Here is a 26986-nt window from a genome sequence, read left to right as displayed (position 1 = left end):
GGAGTGGGTTGCTATTCCCTTCTCTAGGGGATCTTCCTGACCTAAGGATTGAACCCTGGTCTCCTGTATTGCAGGCAGCTTCTTTACCATCTGAGCCACCAGGGAAGCATTTCTCTAATACTTAGCAGTGTTGAGCATCTGTTCCTGTGCCTTTTGGCCATTTCTATGTTTTCTTTGGAGAAAGAAAAACATCTATTTAGGTCTCTTCTCATTTTTTTGCTTGGTTGTTTTATGACATAGAACTGCATGAGTTGTTTGTATACTTTGGAGATTAATCCCTTGTTGGTCACTTTGTTTGCAAATACTTTCTCCCATTCTGTAGATTTTCTTTTCCTTTGTTTATAGTTTCCTTTGCTATGCAAAAGCTTTTAAGTTTAATTAGGTCCCATTTGTTTGTTTTTATTTCCATTACTCTAGGAGACAGATTGAAAAAGATATTGTTGTGATTTGGGTCAAAGAGTATTCTGCTTATATTTTACTCTAGGAGTTTTATATAATCTGCTCATGCATTTAGGTCTCTAATCCATATTGAGTTTATTTTTGTATGGTGTTAGAGGATGTTCTAATTTCATTCTTTAACATGGAGCTATCCAGTTTTCTCAGCACCACTTACTGAAGAGACTTTATTTCTACAGCATATGCTAGCCCTCTGGCATTTATGTTTATTGAAGGAAGATACTGGATTGTTAAGAATGACTAACATAGATAATTATTCTGCATAACACATTGAAAGGAAACTCATGCAAGAAAAAAAATGAGGAAAGTTGTGCAAGAAGAAATATGGCAGATTTATGCAAGTCATCAATCTAGAAAAGATTTACTTAACATCTACTGTGTATCAGACACCATTTTGATATTAGTTATGACTACATTCAGTTTTAAATAGTGATGAATAACATAGAGAGTTTACATGATGAAGAACAAAAGGTGAAAATTGCTTTGAGCCATAGATTTGGGATTATAAACTGTGTTTGATCACAACCAGCACCTCTGCTTGTCTGAACACAAATCCAGATCCTAGTTACCATAAACCTCTACAGATACAGACTTTCTGTGCTATCCCTACAAATCATCAAAATGTGAATATTATATATAGCTGTGAGAGGCTACTAAATAAAGTTGGAAGACTCGCAAGTAAGGATGTTTTAATTCCTGACGACATGACTCAATTTTGACATCTGTGAGCATTGTAAAGAGACTGGTGGGTTTTTGGTGAATAAATAAGGCAGCCAGTTTACATCTCATCTCAAGAGTAGTGTATTTGTTATAATCATTAAACAGGCATAGACTGCCCCAAGTCCATAGTCTACATTAGAGTTTACTCTTTGTGCTGTACATTCTACGAATTTGCCTAAGGGTATAATAAAACATGCTTCCAATCATTGTGGTATCATGCAAAGTATTTTCACAGCCATAAAAATCCTCTGTGTTTCATCTATTCTTCCATCTGTCCCAAGATCTCTTAGCAGCCATGAGCTTTTCTCTGACTCCATAAATTTTATTTTTCCAGAATATTACATAGTTGCACTCATATGTATTTTCAGATTGGCGTCTTTCATTTGACATAGAAGTAAGTTTTCAAATTATTTGAACATCATCAAGGAGCTCAGTTACTAGATTGTATACTAAAGGTATGTTTAGGTTTGTAAGAAACTGCCAAACATTCTTCAGAAGTGGCTGTCCCATTTTCCACTCCCACCAGCAATGAATGAGAGTTCCTGTTGCTCCATTGTTGATGATGTTTTATGTTTCAGCTTATAAACAGCCATTGTTGAAGACTTTCAGATGCGAACCAATGTTAATAATAGGAATAAATAGGTTTCTGTGTAGCAAAATAATCCACACTACTTAAAGAAAAATACGGAGCCCCGGGCTCAGACGCGGAGGGGCGAGCGCGGGCCGGGCGCTCCGGGAAGCCAGGTGGGGCGAGCCCGAGGCGGGCCGGGCGGCGATGCCGCTGGAGGCGCAGGACGCGGTGTACGTGGCGCTGGAGCTGGCTCTGGCCGCGCTGTCGGTGACCGGCAACGTGTTGGTGTGCGCGGCGGTGAAAAAATTTTATTTTCAAAAAAAGAAAAATACATATTTATATCAACTGTATTGTAGGTAATAAGCAAACAGGTGGAATTAACAACAGTAAAAACTAGGGGAAACATGCTTGAGGCTTTTCTTGATATTAGTTACTAAAGAAGATGCTAAGAGTAACAATACTGGAGGTTCACAGATGAAATGTTTTGCTTGGGTCTTATCAGATCGTTTACATTAGAGTATTATAGATAGAGACTATCTGTTTAGTCAATTTTCAATTTGATGATTCCATAGTCACACCTAAAGAAATTATGATAAGGGTAAAATAAAGATACTAAGATACTACAAAACCTCCTCATCTGTTGTATTGCATCAGATACTGGTTATCAGTCCATTATTTTATTGTATTTTTTTCCCATTGGCTGAACTTGTTTGGGTAGTGATAGATTTAGGAATGAAGTGACTCACTGAACCCCATTCAGCCTCTGCCATTTTAAAAAGGGAACATTTTATAGAGATTCCTTCCCTTCAAAATTTAGACCAGCAATTACCCAAACTATCTAGTCAACACAAGATAGTTTGGGGTACAAAATATTATAATAAAGTCCATTTAAGTTCATCAAGTCTTGAACTAAATTTAGGGTGGACCTATCCATTTTCTAGTGAGTTATAGTATATTTATTACCCACATATAATCTAGGCATTCTGTTTATTGAATCGAGTGAGTTCTTTAGCCCTAAAGAAATATTTGGTGTTTTACTCTTCTTCCTCTTATATCCCCTGTATGTTTTTACATATGTCTCTACAGGGAAGCTAACAAGCATAGAAAACTTCTGCATCTTCAAGGAAATACAGTTAATGCATCAGTCAAGGTCAGATCAGTCTCTGCAAGTATTTAAAACAACATGAAGTTAATCTAGCTAAGTGATCAAAGGGCTGGGAGCTATATAAGGGATGGTAGTGAGAAAGTGTAAGTGAAAGTTCACTCAGTCGTGTCCAACTCTTTGTGACCCCATGGACTATATAGTCCATAGAATTCTCCAGGCCAGAATACTGGAGTGCATAGCCCTTCCCTTCTCCAGGGGAGCTTCCCAAACCAGGGATCGAACCCAGGTCTCCCACATTGCAGGTGGATTCTTAACCAGCTGAGTCACAAGGGAAGCTGGTAGTGAGAAAACCCAGAAGTTAAACAAACAAGAAGCCAGTGTCACTTCTTATTGGAAAGCTAAAGAGAAGAGCCAAGTTATCTAGGCTACCTTGGGTTCAAGAACTCCAGGAAGAAAATGGAATCAAGATAGGCTCTGTCATGTGGGAAATAGACTATGGAGGACACACAGCCTATATCCAGAGGCTGCCTGGTGCAAAGGGTATGAGACCGATAGAATACGGCCTTTCATGCTTCTGCCCTCCGGTCTCCCCCTGGTGGCACCCACTGACTGAATCCAGGTGGAATCTAGCATTAATAGGGCCTTTGATAACAACCTGCAGGGATTAACATTCCCGTGAGACAAAAAGGCAAGGATGGAGAAAGGGCAAACCGTCTCAAGAGCAGCATAGCTAACCACTACTTGGAAACCCCATAGATTTTATGCTTTTTCTGTACACATTGGGGCTGGGAAACATTAACTGGCCTGAGTGCTTTCCTTCAACTTTATATTCATCACTTGAATAAATAAAGCAAATGATTCCAGAGATGACAAAACTATCCTTATGGGAGCATTTACTTTGGGGTTTATATTTTGACATTTCTTTAACTTAAAATTCATGAAGTTTATTTCTGTCTCCTTTCTATATTTAGTTGACTGGGATTTTGCAGGCTTTTTTAGCATTTTGATAATATTAAAAAAGGAAGCTTTAAAATGATAAAATGTTGTCTAAATACGTATTCCATAATAATTTAATTATCAAAGTAATACAAGGTACTTTACAATAATTTATTCAGTAGATGTAAAAATGTCACTAAATTGGAAGTATAATGTGTGATTCAAGCTACCAATATGCCAATATCCTTTAAAAGATAGCTTGACTCCGGGCCTCCTGCATTATACTGCTTTTCCATAGATGTGGGCACAGACCTAAAGTTTCCTGCCTCCATCTGTTCACTGGGCATTATCATTCGATACACAGAAATAAGGTTTAAATTTTTTAACTAGTTAGTCTTTCCAGACTTTAAATGTTTGATCTTTAAATTTAGTTTTTATTCCAACAAACTGCTCTTTCATGATCATAACACATTTTGGTACCACTGCATATCAGAATAACAAATGGTTCCCCTCTACATTTTTCCAAATCACTTCACTGGTTAATATAATGCAGTGTTTCTCAGAATGGGGCTGGAACATTATCCTTGGGTATGTTTGGTTTACCTATCTTGTATATCCAGGTGTATCACCTTATTTGTTGACTACAAAATGTGGCTTTGAGAACTCAAACTAAGGTCCCTTTTATGACTTTACAAGGATACTTCCGAATTGAAATACAGTAAGTCCCCTACATACAAACCTTCAAGTTGTGAACTTTCAAAGATGTGAACATTCCTCTGTGTGCCAGCTGCTGTACTGTACTTTTCACGGTATGTACTGTAAGAGTAAATGTTTATTTTTGATTAGTTTTTGATGCATTATTTGTGTAGAAAGTATCCTAAGCCTGTTACAGTACAGTACTATATAGCCAATTGTGTTAGTTGGGCACCTAGGTTAACTTAGTTGGACTTAAAAGCAAATTGGACTTATGAACATGCTTTTGAAATGGAGCTCATTCATATGTAGGAGACTTACTGTATATATTAGTATATATCACAGGCTCTCCTAATCGATATATAGACATGAGAACAGGTCTATCAACAATACTTAGAAACAAAAACAACTGAAGTGTTTTCGGTTCTAATCAGTTTCTTACCTCAGTTATAGTAAAATAAGAAGATTATATTAGACAAGCTGAAATTTAATGAGGTGTATCAAAACTTGTAAAAAGTTAAACAGCATTAATAGGAAGGAGGAAGTCAAGAAAAGGGGAGAATTAAAAAAACAAATGTAATGTGTCCACTGGATTATTAAATGGGCTATACTGGCCAGTAAAACTTCTCCATCCTGGTTGGCATGTGGTCCACATTTATCTTATGTAAGATGACAGAAAAATCTTTCCTTCCTTTGATCACCTGCTGTGTTATTCTGCTCAGGCTGCCATAGCAAAATATCATAGACTGGGTGGCTTAAAATAACAAATTATTTCTCACAATTCCGGTGGCTGAGGAGTCCAAGATCAAGGTGCTGATAAGGTAAGGTTTCATTTTGAGGATTCTTTTGGTTTGTAAATTGTCTCCATCTTGCTGCGTGTTCACAAGAATTCTCTGTGCATGTGTTGGGAAAGAAAGAGCAAGCTTTCTGGGGTCTTCTCCCTGAGGACCTCACCATTATAACCTCAACAAATCCCCAAAGGTCCTATTTCCAAATACCATCACACTGAAGGGTAGGGCTTCAACATATAAATTTTGGGGGGACACAAACATAAAACTTTATCAGCAAAATTGTGATTATTATTTACTTGAAACTGCACCCTCACCCCAGATGAACAGGAGTTACAGAGAGAGGTTTTGAGCTGAGATTTTGACGTCCCAGGAGTTCGGATCAATGAAGGACAGGCCTACAGGCCAGTGTATAGAAAGAAGTTAACAGGATATTGTGGAGACGGCAAGATAACAAGCCAAGCAGGCCATCCAGCTGAATAATCAATTTGAATGGCATGGGCTGAGAAACAGCACCCAGGCAGGAGAGAAGCTGGAAGGACTGAACTACTAAGGATAAAAGTATCCAAAAGGAGGACAGTAGGAAGAGCCTGTGAAAAAGTCTCAGAATCTCAGGAACAAAATCATGGTCATTTTTTATGTCAATGAAGATGATAATGTGAGGGCCTATCCCACTGAGACCTGTAGTTGGCTTGCCCTTTGGATTTAACTACATGGAAAAAATGTTTTAGCTTACACTTTAATCTGCATGGTAGTACTATGTTTTATTTTAAATATATATATTAAAAAATATATATATATACACATATATATGTATATATAAATTGACCTTGCACTCCAATACACTTGCATCTTGTTTACTTAAAAGAAAGTTTTTCTCCCTGAATATGAACAACTCTTGGTAAAACTATTAGAAGTTAGGTTTTTAACAGCAAAGTTAAGGGACAGAGCAAGTAACATGAAGTTCACACTCTGAAAAGTTCTTCTTGGCCTGACTTCTCCTTCTCCAAGATGTCATCTTGTATTAGTATTAGTTTGCAAAATGCATCCTCCAAATCTCAGTCACATCGAGCAAACAAATATTCTTTCAATCATAGTCTAAATCTAAGTAGTCTTACTTGGGAGAGAGAGCTCTGTTCCACTGTGTCACTGAGGGATTGAGGCTAGCTCCTGTCATACAGTGGCCATCTTCCAAAGCCTCAGAGCTTTGCCTATTTTCTGCAATGACACAAGTTAAGTGAATTATGCAAAAAGTACATTAATATCAGGTCTGGACATGGCATATATAATTTCCACCCATATTCCACTGGAACTCAATTTATGAATTATTCACAAAGTCCCATAAAACTTCAAGGGTGGCTGGGAAGTGGAGTCTAAATGCGTGTCTGGGTGGCAAATTTATCAGGGAATGGTGAACTCACGTCTTGTCCCTGTTACATCCTTTATCTCATCTCTCTCTATAGCCTCTTCTCCATCGATAAAACAGACTGGAAAAGCAGACTGACAACCACAGACATTGCAAAATTTATTTGTAAGTTGTAAGAAGTATCTCATAATTTCTAAAATGTGAATTAATTAGAATCTGGACAGTGTAGTATTTGTGTGTACAAAGGCAATTTCACATGGTTTTGGGCTTCTCCTTGAACACACCATATGTTCCAGAAACAATAAGTCTGTGTTAAATTGAATTGAGAGAATTGTTGCCAGTAAATTTAAAACAAATTCTCGAATATCCTTAGTATTAGTAGATTTGTTATGACTTGAGAAGCTTGGTTACAGATCTTCATGGTTGTTTATTTGTTTATCATACGAGTATCAAGTTTTCTTGTAAGTCCATATTTTATAGATGGGAAACATTTATGAACTTGCTTTAAGAAAGAACTGACAGTGGCCTTTGGAAAAAAGCCTTAGTGCTATTAACCTTTAATAATACAACAGGGACGAGTCTTTCAAACAAATTCTCAATGTGAAAAGTTGGCCATAATAATAGCTAGTATAAAATGCCTTTACTTTTTATCAGAAGGAAGAAAAGTCTCTTTGCTTAGTTAATCCTAGAACTGAATTTTTCAATATGGTGTCCATTAGCCACATATGGCTTTTAAAATGTAAATTAATTAAAATTAAACAAAAAAGTTTTAGTTTTTCAGTCACTCTAGCCACATGTCAAATGCTCAATAACCACATGTAGCTGTGGCTACCATATTGGACAGAATAGACACAGAGCCTCTCCATCAATTGCTAGATGGATAGCAGTGGTCTTGAGACATACTTTGCCAACTTATATAGCCTGTGAGAGGAAATGCAGAGAACTCAGATCACGGTGAATGTTCAAAACAGGCAAGATATGCTTGCCTGTTACCTATTACATTTTTTTCCATATTCAATAACAAATCAATTTTTTTGTACATAAAAAAAGCTTATTTATTGTTTGCTTTGATGACTGGAGGCAGATGGCTAGCTCACTGGGGACTTCTTTTTGCTCCTTGTACTAGCATAAAGACTGTTAAATCTATTCAAAAGAAAGCCATCCTCTTTGGTAAGAATGGGCATAATAAATTAAGTACATACCAATCTGACCTATAATGTTTAAAATCACAAAATATGTTGGGGTCTGCTCTTTATATAAAAGCCAATCAGAATGACCTCTAAAGCTTTTTCTCCCCCGTCTCTGCCCCACTTCTGTCCATCTACCTTTTCATAACCTTTTTTTTTTTCATTCCTGGAACATTCCAGTTTTTTTTTTTTTTTTTTTTTTTACAAGCTAACAAGTTTGATGTGGCCCTATGTCTTATTCCCTTCCAGGCTTGCAGCTGTTTTGGCAACAGAAGAAAAAAAATCCCCATAACAAATCAAATAAAAGCCCTTTCTGTGAAGAGGAATTGAAAACAGCAGGCCTCAAAGAGGCCTGCACATGAGCTGCCTTGTTCTGGCTTTCAACACAACTCAAATCAGAAACACATTACCATAATCTGAAACAGCCCACTGCTAACACAAGACAGATGGTGGGTAATAACCCATGCATCATTAATAAATAAATTCCAGCATTAAAGGCTTTACAAAGTATGACAACATTATCTGGGCACAATTACTGCCCCTCTCCCACCCCCGACATCATTTCAGTGTGTTATGGGCTATGTTAGGTGTGTTTTTTTTTTTTTTTTTCTTTTTCCAACTCCATGGGTCTGAAGGAAGTTTAAATACGGCACAAGTTTTAACCAGATGAAAGCTATCTCAGTGTACAGGACAGGTCTGAAACTCCATAAGGGAAAAATAAAATAGCTGCCAAAGTGTAATAGCTCCCATGTTCTGCTGTTGGATCAGCTCATGGCAATTTACTGCACTGCCCTCCATGGCTGGCCTCACCCGCTCTGGTACGCCTCTGTGCCTGCGTAGCACTACGCACTTCTAGCAAGAATCTTGGCATCAGGTTTGCCACAAAGCTGAAAGATATATGTGTGATCTCTCAGCTTTCCTTTTGCAAACGATACCATCTGTCTCTTCTCCCCCCAGCTCCCCCCAACAACAGGCAAAGAGAAAACAATCTTTGATTAGATTGAAAAAGCTGAAACAGGGGTAGGAGAGAGAGAGGGAATTTTAACTCCATAAATAATATCGGAAATAAAAAAAATGCCATTCATCTGATGCCCAAAGATAGCAATTGCTTGACTTTGTTCTGTAGGATAATGTTATCTCAACGTGAGGTGAGAGGTATAGGAAATTCGCAGAGGACTGCAGAGCCTCTCGGGTGATCATCTCTGGGATTCCCCAGGGCTCCACAGCATTTCTACAAAGCCTAGGCTGCCGTTTCCTATGCATACCATTCTGAGCCAAAAAGCAAGCATGGTGCTAGGCATAAATTCTGGAGAAATATAGGCTTTGGGAGACCAATATCAAGTTTGATTCCCCCATATGAAATTAAGTATTCCTCCTCAACCATTGGCAGTAGAAACGTTTTTGTCAACCATATCAATATTATGTCTTTAATGAAAGAGAGAAACTATTTGATGTTACTTCACTCGTTGAGTGAAGAGCTAGAGACAGAAACTATAAGTGCATTTTAAATTGGCTAACCTCAGATGACTAGAAGGCCAAGTGAAAATGTCTCCACAGCATCATCCAATAACCCAGCTGGCCAGTCACACAGACATGACTTAGAATCGCTGAACACGCAGTTGTTTCTGCTCCGGGGCCATTTGTGGGTGAGTGGAGTGGGAGAAAAGAGGAATCTCTCCTTGCAAAGCTGTCCCCTTTCTTTCTTTCCGCTCACGGTGAGCTTTCCATCCACTCAGATGAATGCACGTGAAGGCTGCAAAGTCTGCAAGACTTGGCTGATTAGCATCTAAATCCTTTGCCCCTATCTCCTCTTTCCCAAACTTAAATCAATATTTTTATGTGTACATGTGTATCTACTTTCTCTTAATTGACTGTGTGTTAATCTTATTTCCTCCATTAAATTGTGAAATTCCTGAGGGTAAAAACCATGTCTAATCTAGTCTGTAAATTTCCCTTAGCACCCTGTTCAGAATGCCGCGCTCAAGCTAAATAAAATCACGGCTCAGAGAGAAACACCAGGGCCCCCGGCACTGCAGGCTCAAAGGAGTCCATGAGTTCCAGGTGAGTCTGTTCCAAGGCGGCTTTTCTTTGAGCTCCCTCCAGCCTTCTCTGGGAATAGCTGCTGAGGGATGGTCAGGAGGAGGTAAGTTAAACTTTAATTGGTTCCTGAGGTATGCAGTTTCCTTCATGATGCACATGTGATGGAGGGAATTTTAAATGGACTCTGACACTGAATCAGTAGACAGAGAATGGAGAAAAAAAATCATATTGATCAAAAGATTTTAAAAAATGGCATCTTATATAGAAGTAAGGATTAGTTCCCTCAAAATGTTGGTCTGTTTCCAAATCTATAATTCCTGATATCATATTTGATAGTCTCTCTCTTCTATCTTGTGGTAATTCCTAAGCAGAATGATTTACTAAACCATCATTTCGTCATCATCATCTAGGTGAAATAAGTAATCAATAAGTTTCTATTTACTAATTTTAAAACTACAGACTATGGTTTGAAGTTGGTTAAATAGATTTAACCTCTGTTCTATGGAGTTTTAAATCTAAAAATAAATCTTATGCCTGAAAATACACTATGAAAAAACAATATAAAATTGCACATTCACCATATAGTTTGGATTACTCTTTTTATTTTTACATGTAGCAAATAACAAAAAGCATTATGATGTTTATGGAGGAAGAATTATTTTTTATATAGTCAAGAGTATCTTTTTGTAGGCAATTGATTTGTTCATTAATTAATGAATATTTATGTGTGCCGGGCACTGCTTGGGGTTCAGCAATGAACAGATCTTAAAGAGATAGAGCAGATGAAATCAATTAGAGCAGAGGGCTGGCTGGACAAAGAGGGCAGATTTACTTAGCTGAATCAGACGAGGAAGCAGAGGATAAATACTCTTGTGAGACAAGATAGAAGAAACAAGAGCACAGGATGGCCTACAAGCCTGAACTCAGGTTTCAGCCATCTCAGTTGGCCCTGCAGCTCATCAGCTGTGGAGCTGGCTATGGGCTTGCTAGTCTGGGCTTAACTTGGAATGACTCAGGTCTTCTCAGAGTGGTCCCTCACACTCTAAAAGTCTACTCTGGGGTTTGTTTTCATGGGGGTGGCAGAGTTCCAGGAGACTGAGTGGAAATGTGAAAGGCCTCTTGAGGCCTAGGCTTGGAACTGATATGCTGTGACTTCCAAGGCAAACTATTGGTCCAAGGATGTCACGTGGCCAGCCAAGAATTAAGGAGCAGGGGAGTAGATTCCACTTCTTGATGGAACTTGCTTCTTTCAAGTAATATTTCAAAAGGTGTGGTTGTGAAAGAAGTGGAGAATCATTTATTTGAAAATCATTTTCATTACGATTTATTATAGGACACTCAGTATAGTTCCCTGGGCTATACATAGAACCTTGTTAATCATTCTGTATTACTTTGCATATGCTAATTTAAAATTCCCAGCCTGTCCCTCCCCATGGCAACCACAGGTCTGTTCTCTATGTCTGTGAGTCTGTTTCCATTTCATAGATAAGTTCATTTGTGCATACTTTCGATTCCACATATAAATGAGAGCATATGATATTTGTCTTTCTCTTTCTGACTTATTTCACTTAGTATGATCTATACATCCACCCATGTTGCTGCAAGTGGCATTATTTTATCCTTCTTATGGCTGAGTAGTATTCTGTTGTATTATCTGTATGTACCATATTTTCTTCATCCATTCATCTGTCAATGGAAATTTAGGTTGTTTCTATGTCTTGACTATTGTAAATAGTGCTTGCTATGAACACTGGGGTGTACGTAACTTTTTGAATTATAGTTTGGCCCAGATATATGCCCAGCAATGGCATTGCTGGATTATACGGCAGTATTATCAGAATAATTTTTGCAACTAGTTTATCTCATTGTTAACTAATATTTTTTGGTTATAATGATACCTTTGATCTCTCTTCAAAAGAAAATTAAAACTCAAAATATTTCATACTGGGATATTTTTCCTGTCAAAATATATTTGTCAGAGAGTGTGTGTCATCTTGCAGGCTAATAGTGAGCTAGATTTTTGGAGATTAATAGCAGCAACAATATTCTTGCCAATCTTTATAAAGTGGTAGACGTTGAAGAATAAACATTTGTGCTCCTTTCTATCTATTTATATGCTCACCTCTTTCCCTAGTTTTGCTCCCTAGCCAGGAAAGGAGAAGCTGTCAGATAGTGTGTGGGCTGCAAATCTATCTGGTGGTCATAAGGAAGTGTCTCAGAGACCCTGAGTGTAGGTCCCATTCTCTTTTCCTTCTGTTCCCCACATCCTGGATAAATAGATCCCATGGGCCAACGTCATCAAGGGCCATCAAGGCCTCATTTTAGTTCTACTATAGGTCTCATTTTAGTTCTACTATAATTGAGTCATAGTTTATACCAGGCCTTGCTCTGAAACCTGACTCTTCTCTCATGATTAAGATTCTAGAAGTGGAAAGTATGTGGTCTATAAGGATAAAAACAAAGCCCCCCAGTAGTCTCTGCTATAAACCAACTTTTACCAAATAGCCCAACACAATAATCATTTTCCTTGCCCAGGTGATGCCTTAATTCTCCTTCAAGTGATGTCTGTGTGTGTAACTCTCTCAGGAGTATAGCAAAGCCACCAGAATCTCATCATAATTCCTAACAGTCTCCCTGATACAGTCTTCAGGCCTTTAAGCTTATCAGAAGTGGTGTAAATAAGATTGTCAACTGAAAGTAGCCAGAAATGGTTAAGAGAGAAACAAAATGGAAGACAGTGTCCAATGAGAAAATGTTCCCATCTGTGTGACAACTTACCCATTTCAGTGTGAGCAACTTTGGCCAGAATTTCTCATTTCATTTTGCATGGTGTCATTTTTTCTTAAATGTCTTTTAAAGCTTCCTGAGCTTAAAAATATGGGAGCTAAAATGAAGAAAAATAGGTTTCCATGAATTTTCCCTCATTCTAGCCCAAAACTCTTAGGCCTGCATCAACCCTATTTGGTGATGTCTCCAAGGACTGACAGGTGGCATTACAGAGGCATCCTCTGATATCTCAGTGATGTGGCTTGGGAAGTGAGAATAGGCAAAACTCTATCAATTCCAGCATCAATAGTTTCATAATAAAGATAACATGGATCTCTTGTAATTACTAGATGAGTCATTTCTCAAGTTACTTTCATTTGTGATTTTTATTCCTTGTAGAGAAACAGAAGAAAAAAAAAAAAAAAGACAAACATTTAAGATTGCGGCTACCAGTAAAGGATGGTGACTGGTTGATCTTACTTCTAAAAATCAGGAACTCAAGCTGAGCTACCACAACATGAGGAATATTGTGTTCAACTCTTTGCAACCCCATGGACTTATACAGTCCATGGAATTCTCCAGGCCAGAATATTGGAGAGGGTGGCCTTTCCCTTCTCCAGGGATCTCCCCAACCCAGGGATTAAACCCAGGTCTCACACATTGCAGGCAAATTCTTTACTAGCTGAGCCACAAAGAAAGTGCAAGAATACTGGAGTGGGTAGCCTATCCCTTCTCCAGTGGATCTTCCCAATGCAGGAATCTAACCAGGGTCTCCGGCATTGCAAGCGGATTCTTAACCAACTGAGCTATGAGAGAAGCCCATAAACAACAATAAGTGAGCGATAAGGAAAACTTATAACAATTATATGGCATTCTGTCATATTTAGGAGTGCCCACTGAGATAGGATTAAAGTTATAGCCTAAACAAGAATGAGGGCTCCTAAGCTATTAAGAGTCCTTATTTTCTATCATCAGAACATTAATTTTAAAAGGTATAAATAATACACAAAACCAGCTTATAGAGTAAAAATTTTAGAAGATGCATTCAAAATTTTTAGATGCTTAGAATAGTACCTGACATTGTATGAAGGTTTAAAAATTATTCACTGTAAGAAAACAGGGGGCAAAAGACAAAAACATTTGACGATTTGAGGCTACCAATATAGGATGGTGGCCTGTTAAAAACTGTCAGCAGTAAGAAGAATACCATATGTCTGCTTTCCTTCCCTATTTTTCAGATGCCTTATTGTCATACAAAAGTTGGAAGAAAGAGGTTCATTCCCAAAGTTAGCTAACCATATACAGATATAGTGATCTGGACACTTCAGAGTCAGCAAAAACACCTCAAAGTTAGGTTTAGTGAAGAGACAGTATAGAGGAGGAGGAGAAAAAGACATTCTTTGTAAACCACATTATAGAATTTGGCATCCACAACTGATCGTCTTACTGAGTTGTATGCAGTGTAGACAGGGGAGGTTGAACAAAGGAAAAGGTGTTGTGGACACAAAATAGAAATAAATGCAACACACCCATGTGGCGGAGAGATGAGCTTTTCTTGTCCTTTAACAATGAACAGCTGATGAGGTTCAAGGAAATTCAACAGTTGTACCAGATTCCTATTCTACACTATCTTTCCTTAATGGATTTAGCAGGGACTAGAAAGAAGTACACTATAATTTCATTTCTCACTGTTATTTTGGAAACTAATCAGGGGAAAGAGGGCCAAAACTTTTAAGACTTATAAAGAAAAAAAGAAAGAAATGTGGCTAAACTGAATTCTAAAGACAGATGTTTTGATTGGCAACCAGGTAGGCAAAGGAAAAAAAAAAATTATGGAAGAAATATTCATAGGTGGAAGTTTTGAGTTTCCCAAAGTTTTATTTAAGACAACTTGTATCTTGGTACTTTTCTTTTATAATCTAAAGTATTTTCATGATTATTACACTTTATAAATGATGATTATCACCTTTCAATTATTACGGTTTATAGATGACTGCACACCTTGCTTGTGACTTATAGGGATTAATAGCATTAAAGGGTTGATTGAGTGGAACAGTGTACCATAATCTCTATCAGCCACATCAGTTTAGTTCAGTTCAGTTGCTCAGTAGTGTCTGACTCTTTGTGACCCCATGAATCGCAGCACGCCAGGCCTCCCTGTCCATCACCAACACCAACTACCGGAGTTCACTTAAACTCACGTCCATTGAGTCAGTGATGCCATCCAGCCATCCCGTCCTCTGTCGTCCCCTTCTCCTCCTGCCCCTAATCCCTCCCAGCATCAGAGTCTTTTCCAATGAGTCAACTCTTTGCATGAGGTGGCCAAAGTATTGGAGTTTCAGCTTTAGCATCATTCCTTCCAAAGCCACATAATGCCCCATAACCAAATTCAAATAAAAAGCTTGTTTGCCATGTAAACACCCAGCTACTTACCTCCCTACCTGCCAAATAACAACAATGTGCCTAAGTTCAGAGACCTCACTAACTCCAAGTTTTATGTGAAGTGAAGTCAAGTCACTCAGTTGTGTCGGACTCTTTGCGACCCCATGGACTGTAGCCCACCAGGTTTCTCCATCCATGGGATTCTCCAGGCAAGAATACTGGAGTGGGTTGCCATTTCCTTCTCCAGGGGATCTTCCTGACCCAGGGATCGAACCCAAGTTTCCCACATTGCAGGCAGACGCTTTAACCTCTGAGCCACCACGGAAACCCCAAGTTTTATATTCCCATCAAATTGTCCCTCTGACACTCCACACAACATATCCTCAAATAATGTTCATCACCTTTCTCCAGGGTCTCAAATAAACTTCTCTTCTTGACTTTGTTCTTGTTGTATTTGGCTTGTTCATGCTCCTGATTACCCAGGGCATCTATTTCCTTTTCTCTTTGACTTTTCTCTTCCCATAACACATGTCATTGCCAAATCTTTGAAACTTCACATTTGTAACCTTTAGCTTTCTTCCCCTTCTGTCTGTGTTTACTCCAGACTCTTAGGTCAGAGTCAGAGGAATGCTAATCTGTTCTATTGAAATAGTCTAATAACAGATTTTCCTATCACCACATTTTCCCCTACTATAATCTACTCTATGTGTCACTGTCAGACTGATTTATCATTCCCTCATTCAAAAAACTTAATGATTTCCCTTGGGGACAACATGGCACCAGTTTGGGGCCAGACAACGCACCTAAAGTTCTGTCTCTGCCACTTTTTAGGAATGTTCTCTCAGGCAAATAACTTTTTTTTTTCCTGCCTTTAAAATGGGGATAATTATTATTATAAACTAGCTATGTATCAGCCACTCTGTATGAATGCATTTATCTATATTATCTCAAATTTGTCAACTTCCTGGAAAGGTTAATATTGTTATTACCATTTTAAGAATGGAAAGACTGGGGCTTGGAGCTAAGTGAATTGCCTATCATTCCAAGACAAGGTGTTTCAGCTGTCTTTGGGTGAGTCAAATGCTCAATATATTGAAAATATGTTCCAGTGATTGCTACAGGTGGGACCATATCAGGGTCATACTCAGGGATTACTGATTTGGGGCCCAAGTCATAAATTACAGGTTTTAAAGTATCAGTGCTTCTGCAAGGTACTTCCTAGTATTGAATAAGCTTCCAACCATATTTCTCAAACTATTCCTTGGCCAGAGCTTCACCATCTGGACATTATTACCAAATTGATGAATTAGTGTGAGAAAGTGTCTCTTTTATTTCCTCACCTTTCCACAGGCAGCTTGAGGCCTCAGCTGAAGAAGAAAAGGACCATAAGCAGAATCTATAAATGGTGAAAGCAAACTGTCAACTGGAATATATTCAGAAATCCGCTCAGCCTAATGCATGGTAATGATACAATAAATAATACTGAATGAGTAAATCAATCGATGGATTTTATAATTCATCCTACTTCTATGCCAAGGCTCCAAAGAACTTCAATTCTTAAACTTAATGTATCATCACAATAATTAAATTATCTTAGTTGTTAGATATTTTTTATATCCCTTTTGGCTTTTGATTTTTCTACTTTTATTTTTACTATCATTATAGTAGTAATATATTTAGGATAATTAACTCTTAAAATGTTTCATCAGGGGTATAAGGGGAAGAGGGGGTAGAATGAGAGATGGAGAGTGAGTCAGTCAGTTAATATTATAGACCACTATTCAACAGACATATAAGTCACATATATACCTATTTTTCCCCACAGTTTTTAAAGGTTTTTATTTTATACTGGAATATAGTTGATTTCAAATGTTGTATTAGTACCAGGTATAAAGCAAAATATATATATATATATATATATATATACATTCATTCTTTTTCAGATTCTTTTCCAACATAGGTTATTACAGAATGTTGAGTAGTGTTTCCTGTGCTATACAGTAGGTCCTTGTTGGTTATTTTATATATAGTAGTGTGTGTATGTTAACCCCAATCTCCTAATTTATCACTTCCTCCCACGTTTTCCCTTTTGTAAACATAAGTTTGTCTTCTGTGTCTGTTATGCTTCTGTTTTGTAAATAAGTTCATTTGTATCATTTGTTTTGACTCCACATATAAGTGATATCATATGATATTTGTCTTTCTCTGTCTTACTTCACCTAGTAAGATAATCTCTATGTCCATCCATGTTGCTGCAAATGGCATTATTTCATTTTTTAATAATGGCTGAGTAATACTACATTTTGTGTGTGTGTGTGTGTATATGCACACCACATTTTCTTTATCCATTCAGCTGTCGATGGACAACTAGGTTGCTTCCATGTCTGCTTCTCCTACTGCTAAGTCGCTTCAGTCGTGTCCGACTCTGTGCGATCCCATAGATGGCAGCCCACCAGGCTCCCCCGTCCCTGGGATTCTCCAGGCAAGAATACTGGAGTGGGTTGCCATTTCCTTCTCCAATGGATGAAAGAGAAAAGAGAAAGTGAAGTCACTCAGTCGTGTCCGACTCTTTGCGACCCCAGGGACTGCAGCCTACCAGGCTTCTCCATCCATGGGATTTTCCAGGCAAGAGTACTGGAGTGGGGTGCCATTGCCTTCTTTGGCTTCCATGTCTTGGCTATTCTAAACAGTGCTGCAGTGAGCACTAGGGTGTATGTATCTTTTAAGTTATGATTTTCTCTGAATATATGCCCAGGAGTGGGACAGCGAGGTCATATGGTACCATGTTTTTAGTTTTAAAGGAAACCCCATGATGTCTACACTAATTTACATTCCCACTAACAGTGTAGGTGGATTCCCTTTTCTCCTCACCCTCCCATGCTTTTATTATTTTTAGATTTTTGTGTTGGCCTTTCTGACTGGTAGGAAGTGATACCTCACTGTAGTTTTGATTTGCATTTCTCTAATACATAGCTATGTTGAGCATCTTTCCATGTGCTTTGTGGACATCTATATGTCTTCTTTGGAGAAATGTCTATTAGAGCTTCTGCCCATTTTTCAATTGGCTTGGTTTTTTTATATTGAGCTGCAAGAGCTGTTTATATATTTTCGAGATTAATGCTGTGTGGTTGTATCATTTGCAAATGTTTTCCCTCATTCTGTATGTTATCTTTTCATGTTGTTTATGGTTTCCTTTGTTGTGCAGAAAGCTTTTGAGTTTAATTAGGTCCCATTTGTTTATTATTTTTATTTCTATTATTGGGAGATGGATCCAAAAAGTCAATTATTGAGATTTAGGTCAAGGAATGTCCTGTTTATGTTTTCCTCTAAGAGTTTACAGTATCAGTCTTATATTTAGATCTTTAATCCATTTAAGTTTATTTTTGCATATAGTGTTTAGAGAATGTTCTAATTTCATTCTTTTACATGTAGCTGACCAGTTTTCCCAGCACCACTTATTGAAGAGACTGTCTTTTCTCCATTGTATAGCTGTGTCTCCTTTGGCATAGATTAACTGACCATAGGTGCACAGATTTATTTCTGGGCTTTCTGTCCTGTTCCATTGATCTATAAGTCTGTCTCTATGCTAGTACCATACTGGTTTTGATGACAAAGCCAGAAAGCCTCATTCCTCCAGTTATTTATTTTTCCTTTTTTGAGACTGCGTTAGCTATCTGGAATCTTTAGTGTCTCCATAAAACATTCAAGATTTAATTGCTCTAGATCTGCAAAAACTTGCCATTGGTAATTTGACAGGAATTGCATTCAGTTTGTAGATTGCCGTGGGTAGTATACTTGTTTTGCCAAATTGACTCTTCCAATCCAAGAATATAGTGTATCTTTCCATTGATTTGTGTCATCTGCAATTTTTTTCATCCCAGCATCACATAATTTTCATAGTATACATCATTTCCTCCATAGGTAGGTTTCAGTTCAGCCACTCAGTCATGTTCAACTCTTTGTGACCCCATGCACACCAGGCTTCCCTGTCCATCATCAATTCCCAGAACTTGCTCAAATGCCTGTCCATTGAATTGGTGATGCCATTCAACCATCTTATTTTCTGTTGTCCCCTTCTCCTGCCTTCAATCTTTCCCAGCATCAGGGTCTTTTCCAAGGAGTTACGTTCTTTGCATCAGGGTAGCCAAGGTATTGGAGCTTCAGCTTCAGCCTCAGTCCTTCCAATGAATATTCAGGACTGATTTCCTTTAGAATTGACTGGTTTGATCTCCTTGCAGGTAGGTTTGCTGCTAAGTCGCTTCAGTCATGTCCGACTCTGTGTGACCTCATAGATGGCAGCCCACCAGGCTCCCCTGTCCCTGGGATTCTCCAGGCAAGAACACTGGAGTGGGTTGCCATTTCCTTCTCCAATGCATGAAAGTGAGAAGTGAAAGTGAAGTCGCTCCGTCGTGTCCAACTCTTAGTGACCCCATGGACTGCAGCCCACCAGGCTCCTCTGTCCATGGGATTTTCCAGGCAAGAGTACTGGAGTGGGGTGCCATTGCCTTCTCCAGCAAGTAGGTTTATTCCTATTTTATTATTTTGTTGAAATGGTGAATGGAATTGCTTCCTTAACATCTCTTTCTGATTTTTCATTGTTAGTATATAGGAATGCAAGAGATTTCTGTATATTAATTTTGTATCCTGCAACATTACCAAATTCCTTGATGAGCTCAATAGGTTTCTGGTAGCATATTTAGGATTTTCTATGTATAATATCATGTCATATGCAGAGTGACACTTTTACTTTTTTCCCAATATGGATTCCTTTGATTTTTTTTTTCTCTGACTGCCATGACTAGGACTTGTGAAAGTAACTTTGTTCCATGCTAAGTGCTAAGAAATGCTTAAGTGAAGAGCTAAGGGCTTTGAAACACATACTACAATTCTTTGCCTTCTACACTTCTTTCCCTCTAGTTTATATTAGAATAAAACACAAAAACAAAACAAACAAAAAAGGTTGAAATAGGAAGATGTTCAGCATAATGTGCTTAACAGTTTAGGTGGTTTACCACCCGGTGGAGGCCAGCAACCAGAGTAAGTGGGAGCATTCTGGGTATCCTGATTCTCAGAGCAAGAGCCATCCATACGGGCACAAAAGCTGGAGTCCCACAGTGAGGGGAGACAGAAAACAGTACCTCTTGTACCAGCAACTGGAGGTATCTGTGAAATGGTGTCCTGGAAACTCTGTCCCATATGCTTCCACTGTAATTGTTTGTAAAATGGTGGTAAAGCAAAGAGCATTTTGAAAATCTTTTCCTAACCACTCACTGGAAAATGTGAAGGGATCAGTCACCCACTGCAGACAGGGGCCATCAGTGACAAATAGCAGCATTCACCTGTACCTGAGCCTCGGAGCAAAGTGTTTTCAGGGAACTGGAATGGAGAAGAAGTGGTTTTCATGGTAAACTGTCTAATATAGATATACATCTTTGATTATAAGTTTGTGATAACTTCAGAGTCGTAGTCGGGTCAACATGTATTGCATATCAAACTAAATAGCCCAGTATCTGAACGTTTTGTTTTGTATCTGATTTTGCTTTTACCAATGTGTTCCCATGGTGGTTTGGAGCCTGAGAACCTCTAGAACTTAAAGATATTACCCACATCTATTGGGATATTTGGAAATGGTTTTAAGAAATGTTGCCATGAAGGCAAGTAGATTATAGATTACCCACATTACCTGCTTTCAAAGATGTATGGAAAAACCAATACAATATTGTAAAGTAAAAAAATAAATAAATAAAATCATTGCTATATAAAAATAATAACATAAAATTTAAAAAATAAAATTAATAAAAAGACTATGAAATTTGAAAAATAATATTTATTTTTTACTTATGTCTAATGGTAATGATGGCAATGGCACCCCACTCCAGTACTCTGGCCTGGAAAATCCCATGGATGGAAGAGCCTGGAAGGCTGCAGTCCATGGGGTGGCTGAGGGTCAGGCACGACTGAGCAACTTCACTTTCACTTTTTACTTTCATGCATTGGAGAAGGAAATGGCAACCCACTCCAGTGTTCTTGCCTGGAGAATCACAGGGACGGGGGAGCCTGGTGGGCTGCCGTCTATGGGATCGCACAGAGTCGGACACGACTGAAGTGACTTAGTAGTAGTAGTAATGGGAATGATTCAGTCCTAGGAAATAAATCACAGAGCCTTCAGCTGGGAAAATCCTTAGATGCTGTTTAGGTTGTCTCAGTCTCCAACCAGTTTAGGAACACTTTGTAAACAGGTTTCTGAAAATCACCAGTTTCTGCAAAAACACTTCCAGTGATGATAAGTAAATAATTTTGTAAATCAGATGGTTTCATTATGGGTACAATTCTTAATCTTCACTTCTTTCACTCTCAAGCCCTTCTAATACCAAGCTCAAATCCTCACCAAATAGTCTTGTTTGCCCAAACTATGTCTATATTTTTCTCAGTTATTAAATGTGATTTCCATTCACTCATTCATTTGAGTTTATGTAATCTTTAGATTTTGAATTTTTTTAAATAATGAATTCATGGGGATGAGATCAAGATGGTAAAGGAATAGCATGTGGACCTCACATCTCCTACAAAATCATTATAATACATCTACAAGTGGAACTGTTCACGCAGAACATCCACTGAATGCTAGAAGAAGACCTCAGACTTCCAAAAGGGCAAGAAAACCTCCAAAAAATCAGGTAGGACAAAAAGAAAACAGGAACTGGGACAGGATTTGTGCCCCAGAGAGGAAACTGTGGAGGAGGAAACTGTGTGGGCTTTCCACACCCTGAGAAGCCCCTTCACGGGCAGGGAGATTGACCTGGGTGGAGGAGTGAGCGGGGCTTCAGCGTCTAGGAAGGAAGTATGGCAGTGGGTTTGCAGGAGTTAAAACAGGGTAAGTCAGCACTGTTGCCCTTCCCTCCCCAGGGTGAAGAAGTTGGACTGTGGTAACAGAGGATGTACTCAGAAAAATCCTGGGCCCACAAGAAACGCAGGGTGCCATTACTGGGGGGCTGCACAAGGAGAGGGGCAGCACCACCATAAAAGCTTCTCTCCCTGTGAGCACTTTTGGGTAAAAACAATACCATTTACAGGGCTTCCCTGGTGGCTCCGCAATAAGGAATCTGCCTACCAATTCAGGAGATGTGGGTTCTATCCCTGGGTTGGGAAGATCCCCTGGAGAAGGATATAGCAACCCACTCCAGGATTCTTGCCAAGGAAATCCCATGGACAGAAGAGCATGACAGGCTACAATGGGGTCACAAAACAGTGGGACCTACTGAGTGACTAAACAACAGGAGCTCTGGGGGTGGCAGGGAACGAGTCTGTGCCACTAAAAAATCCAAGCGCCAAATGCTGCCCCTGCCATCCCAGGAGCACACAAGGGTCTCTGCACCTGCATGACACACTGAGGAAAGAGGCAGTAAGCACCCAAACTCCAATCAGCCCCTTGATTCTGGACAAGATCGCAGAGTAAGACAAGCTTACTTCCTCTTACAAAAACACCAAGATCACAAGTAATTGCTGAGCAACCACTGATAGAGAAGATTGGAAGCTACCAAAACAGATATTCTACATCCAAAGACAAAGAAAATGTCACAAGGAAATGGTAAGAGGGGATTATATGCGATATAATCAAATCTCATACCCACCAGGTGGGTGACCCACAAACTGGAAAATAATTATGGTGCAGAGATTCTCACACGAGCATGAAAGCTCTGAGCCCCAGGTCAGGCTGCCCAGCCTGGCAGCCTGGTATTAAGAGGAGGAGTCCCTCAGAGCAGTTGGGCTTTAGTGCAGAACTCCACAGAACTGGGGGAAACAGAGATTCTACTCTTCGGCATACACAAGGCCTTCTCCAGGGGGAAAAGCAGAGACTTCAAAATATACAAACAGCTCATGCAGTTCTAGGCAAAAAACACAAACCACCCTATCAAAAAATGGGCAGAAGACCTAAACAGACATTTCTCCAAAGAAGACATACAGGTGGCCACAAAGCACATGGAACGGTATTCAACACTGCTGTGTATTAGAGAAATGCAAATCAAAACTATAATGAAGTATCACCTCACACCAGTCAGAATGGACATCATCAAAAACATCTACAGACAATAAATGCTGGAGAGGATGTGGAGAAAGGGGAACCCTCATGCACTACTGGTAGCCATGTAAGCTGGTGCAGCCACTATGGAAAACAGTATGGAGGTTCCCAGGAGTGGGATTGTGTGGTATATGGCTATTGTAAACAGTGCTGAAGTGAACACTGGAGTGCTTGTAATCTTTTTCCCAGAGAAACCATAATTCAAAAAGCTTACAAGCACCCCAGTGTTCACTTCAGCACTGTTTACAATCACCAGGACAGGGAAGCAACCTAAATGTCCATCAACAGAGGATAAAGATGTAGCACATATATACAATGGAATATTAACCATAAAAAGGAATAAAATCAGGTCATTTATAGAGGTTAAAATCAGGTCATGGACCTAGAGACTGTCAAACAGAGTGAAGTAAGTCGGAAAGAGAAAAACATCATAGATTAATGCTTATATGTGGAATCTAGAAAAAAATGGTATAGATGATCTTATTTGTAAAGCAGAAATAGAGACACAGATACAGAAAACAAATATATGGATACCAAGGGGTAAGCAGGGAGTGGGAGGAATTGGGACATTGGGATTGAAACATATACACTATAGATGAAAGTGAAAGAAAGTGTTAACCGCTCAGTCATGTCTGACTCTTTGCAACCCCATGAACTATAGCCTGCCAGGCTCCTCTGTCCAAAGTGCCCAACACTATTGATACTGTGTATAAAATAGATAACTAATGAGAACCTACTGTATAGCATAGGGAACTCTACTTAAAGCACCATGGTGACCTAAATGGGAAGGAAGTCCAAAAGAGAGGGCGTATATTGTATATGAATGGCTGATTCATTTTGTTATATAGTATACACTAACATTGGAGAAGGCAATGGCACCCCACTCCAGTACTCTTGCCTGGAAAATCCCATGGACAGAGGAGCCTGGTAGGCTGCAGTCCATGGGGTCACGAAGAGTCGGACAGGACTGAGCGACTTCACTTTTACTTTTCTCTTTCATGCATTGGTGAAGGAAATGGCAACCCACTCCAGTGTTCTTGCCTGGAGAATCCCAGGGACGGGGGAGCCTGGTGGGCCACCGTCTATGGGGTCACACAGAGTCGGACACAACTGAAGCGACTTAGCAGCAGCAGCAGCAGCATACACTAACATTGTAAAGTAACTGTACTCCAATAAAAATTAATTAGAAAAAAGGCTACAAATAATAAATGCTGGAGAGGGTGTGGAGAAAAGAGAATCCTCCTACACTGTTGGTGGGAATGTAAATTGATATGCCAACTATGAAGAACAGTATGGAGGTTGTTTAAAAACACAAGAACTACCATATGGTTCAGCAATACCAATCCTGGGCAGTAACTGGAGAAAACCATAGTTTGAAAAGACACATGCACCCCAGTGTTCACTGTAGCCCTAATTACAGGAGCCAAGACATGGAAGAAACCTAACCATCCATCATCAGAGGAATGGATGAAGAAGATATGGAACATATCTACAGTGAAATATTACTCAGGAATAAAAAACCAAAAATAATGCCATTTGCAGCAACATGGATAGATCTGAAGATTACCACTAAGTGAAGTGAGACAGAGAAAACCAATTATCATGTAACTTATATGGGAATCTAGAAAGATGATAGAAGTGAACTCACAAAACAGATTCACAGATGTAGAGAACAAATTTATGGTTACGATGGGGGAGGGTTGGTTGATGTACACACTACTGTGTTTAGAACAGGTAAGCGCCAAAGACTGTGTAGCAGAGGGAACTCTGCTCTGTATCCTGTGATAACCTGTAAATGGGAAGAGAACTTCAAAAGACAATATATACATGTATGTGTACAACAAACAGCTGAGCAAAGAAGAGAAGTTAAAGGCAAAGGAGAAAAGGAAAGATATATCCATTTGAATGCGAAGTTCTGAAGAACAGCAAGGAGAGATAAGAAAGCCTTCCTCAGCGATCAATGCAAAGAAATAGAGGAAAACAACAGAATGGAAAGACTAGAGATCTCTTCAAGAAAATTAGAGATACCAATGGAACTTTTCATGCAAAGATGGGCACAATAAAGGACAGAAATGGTAGGGACCTAACAGAAACAGAAGATACTAAGAGTGGTGGCAAGAATACACAGGAGAACTATACAGAAAAGATCTTCATGATCCAGATAACCACAATGGTGTGATCACTCACCTAGAGCCAGACATCCTGGAATGTGAAGTCAAATGGGCCTTAGAAAGGATCACTATGAACAAAGCTAGTGGAGGTGATGGAATTCCAGTTGAGCTATTTCAAATCCTAAAAGATGATGCTGTGAAAGTGCTGCACTCAATATGTCAGCAAATTTGGAAAACTCAGCAGTGGGCACAGGACTGGAAAAAGTCAGTTTTCATTCCAGTCTCAAAGAAAAGTGAAGTGGCTCAGTAGTGTCCAACTCTTTGTGACCCCATGGACTGTAGCCTATCAGTCCCCTCTGTTCATGGGATTTTCCAGGCAATAGTACTGCAGTGGATTGCCATTTCCTTCTCCAGGGGATCTTTCCAAACCAGGGATTGAACCCGGGTCTCCCGCATTGTAGACAGACACTACCATCTGAGCCACCAGGGAAGTCCCGAAGAAAGGCAATGCCAAAGAATGTTAAACTATTGCATAATTGCACTCATCTCACATGCTATTAAAGTAATGGTTAAAATTCTCCAAGCCAGGCTTCAATAGTACATGAACTGTCAACTTCCAGATGTTCAAGCTGGATTTGGAAAAGGCAGAGGAACCAGAGACCAATTGCCAACATCTGTTGGATCATCGGAAAAGCAAGAAAGTTCAAAAAAAGTATCTACTTCTGCTTTATTGACTGCACCAAAGCCTCTGACTGTGTGGATCACAACAAACTGTGGAAAATTCTTAAAGAGATGGGAATACCAGACCACCTGACCTGCCTCCTGAGAAATCTGTATGCAGGTCAAAAAGCAACAGTTAAAACTGGACAGGGAACAACAGACTGGTTCCAAATAGGAAAAGGAGTACATCAAGGCTGTATATTGTCACCCTGTTTATTTAACTTATATGCAGAGTACATCATGAGAAACACTGGGCTAGAAGAAGCACAAGCTGGAATCAAGATTGCTAGGAGAAATATCAATAACCTCAGATACGCAGATGACACCACTCCATCTTAATTCACTTAGTATATCCCTTGAAGGGCCATCCATGGTATTATTAATGTCTGTCTACTTCTCTTTCTCTCTTCAGCAACCATCTTAGTTTAAAATGTTATCAGCATTCACTGCCCTTTTTACTGGACTCCCCAGGTCACTTCTGTTCCCATTGCATTCTAGTCTCCACATGATAAGATCAGATCATTTCATTCCATTGCTTAAAACTTTCATGACTCCTAGAATAAAGGCCAAAACTCTCTGCTTGCTGTCTCCATCTACATGGTCTTCCCCCTGCCTGTCACCACAGTGTGAGTTTGGGCTACTACCCATCTGCTGCATGCAGGCATGAGACAGTGCCACATGCTCTCCAGTCTCAGGGCTATGAGAGTTCTGGCCCCTGCTCTTCATGTCACTAGCTTTGCCATGCTATGCGTGTGCATGCTAAATCGCTTCCATCATGTCTGACTCTGTGCGACCCTATGGACTGTAGCTTGCCAGGCTCCTCTGTCCATGGGATTCTGTTTCATTTCAAAAGTCTTCCCTGACTTTCCATCCTAAAATGGACACTATTTTACAAATCTGTGGAATCCTTTATCTTTTTTTCACAGCATGCATTTTTAACACAACTAAGAGTTTGCATGCTGCAACTAAAAATACCACATGCTATAAAAATGATCAAAGATCCCTCATACTGCAACTAAGACCCTCACAGCCAAAAAAAAAGAGAAAGATACGTGTTTCCTTGTT

General features: G+C 39.2%; 1 long non-coding RNA gene across 3 annotated transcripts in view; it reads left to right on the top strand.

Moving 5' to 3' along the window:
* Nucleotides 1–26986, top strand: part of LOC139184556 (uncharacterized) — a 59838-nt gene that overhangs the window by 13387 nt on the left and 19465 nt on the right. For 2 of the 3 annotated variants that reach the window (XR_011568086.1, XR_011568087.1), the window contains exons 2-6: nucleotides 6733–6800; nucleotides 8072–8271; nucleotides 9380–9468; nucleotides 9781–9883; nucleotides 16361–16471. This is a non-coding gene — a long non-coding RNA (uncharacterized lncRNA). The remainder of the gene's footprint in view (nucleotides 1–6732; nucleotides 6801–8071; nucleotides 8272–9379; nucleotides 9469–9780; nucleotides 9884–16360; nucleotides 16472–26986) is intronic. The other variant, XR_011568088.1, reaches the window with a different exon arrangement.

The sequence above is a fragment of the Bos indicus genome, chromosome 8 (assembly GCF_029378745.1).
Source record: "Bos indicus isolate NIAB-ARS_2022 breed Sahiwal x Tharparkar chromosome 8, NIAB-ARS_B.indTharparkar_mat_pri_1.0, whole genome shotgun sequence".
Lineage (NCBI taxonomy): Eukaryota > Metazoa > Chordata > Mammalia > Artiodactyla > Bovidae > Bos > Bos indicus.
The sequence above is the reverse complement of the archived record's forward strand: the minus strand, read 5'-3'. Positions and strand labels throughout refer to the sequence as shown.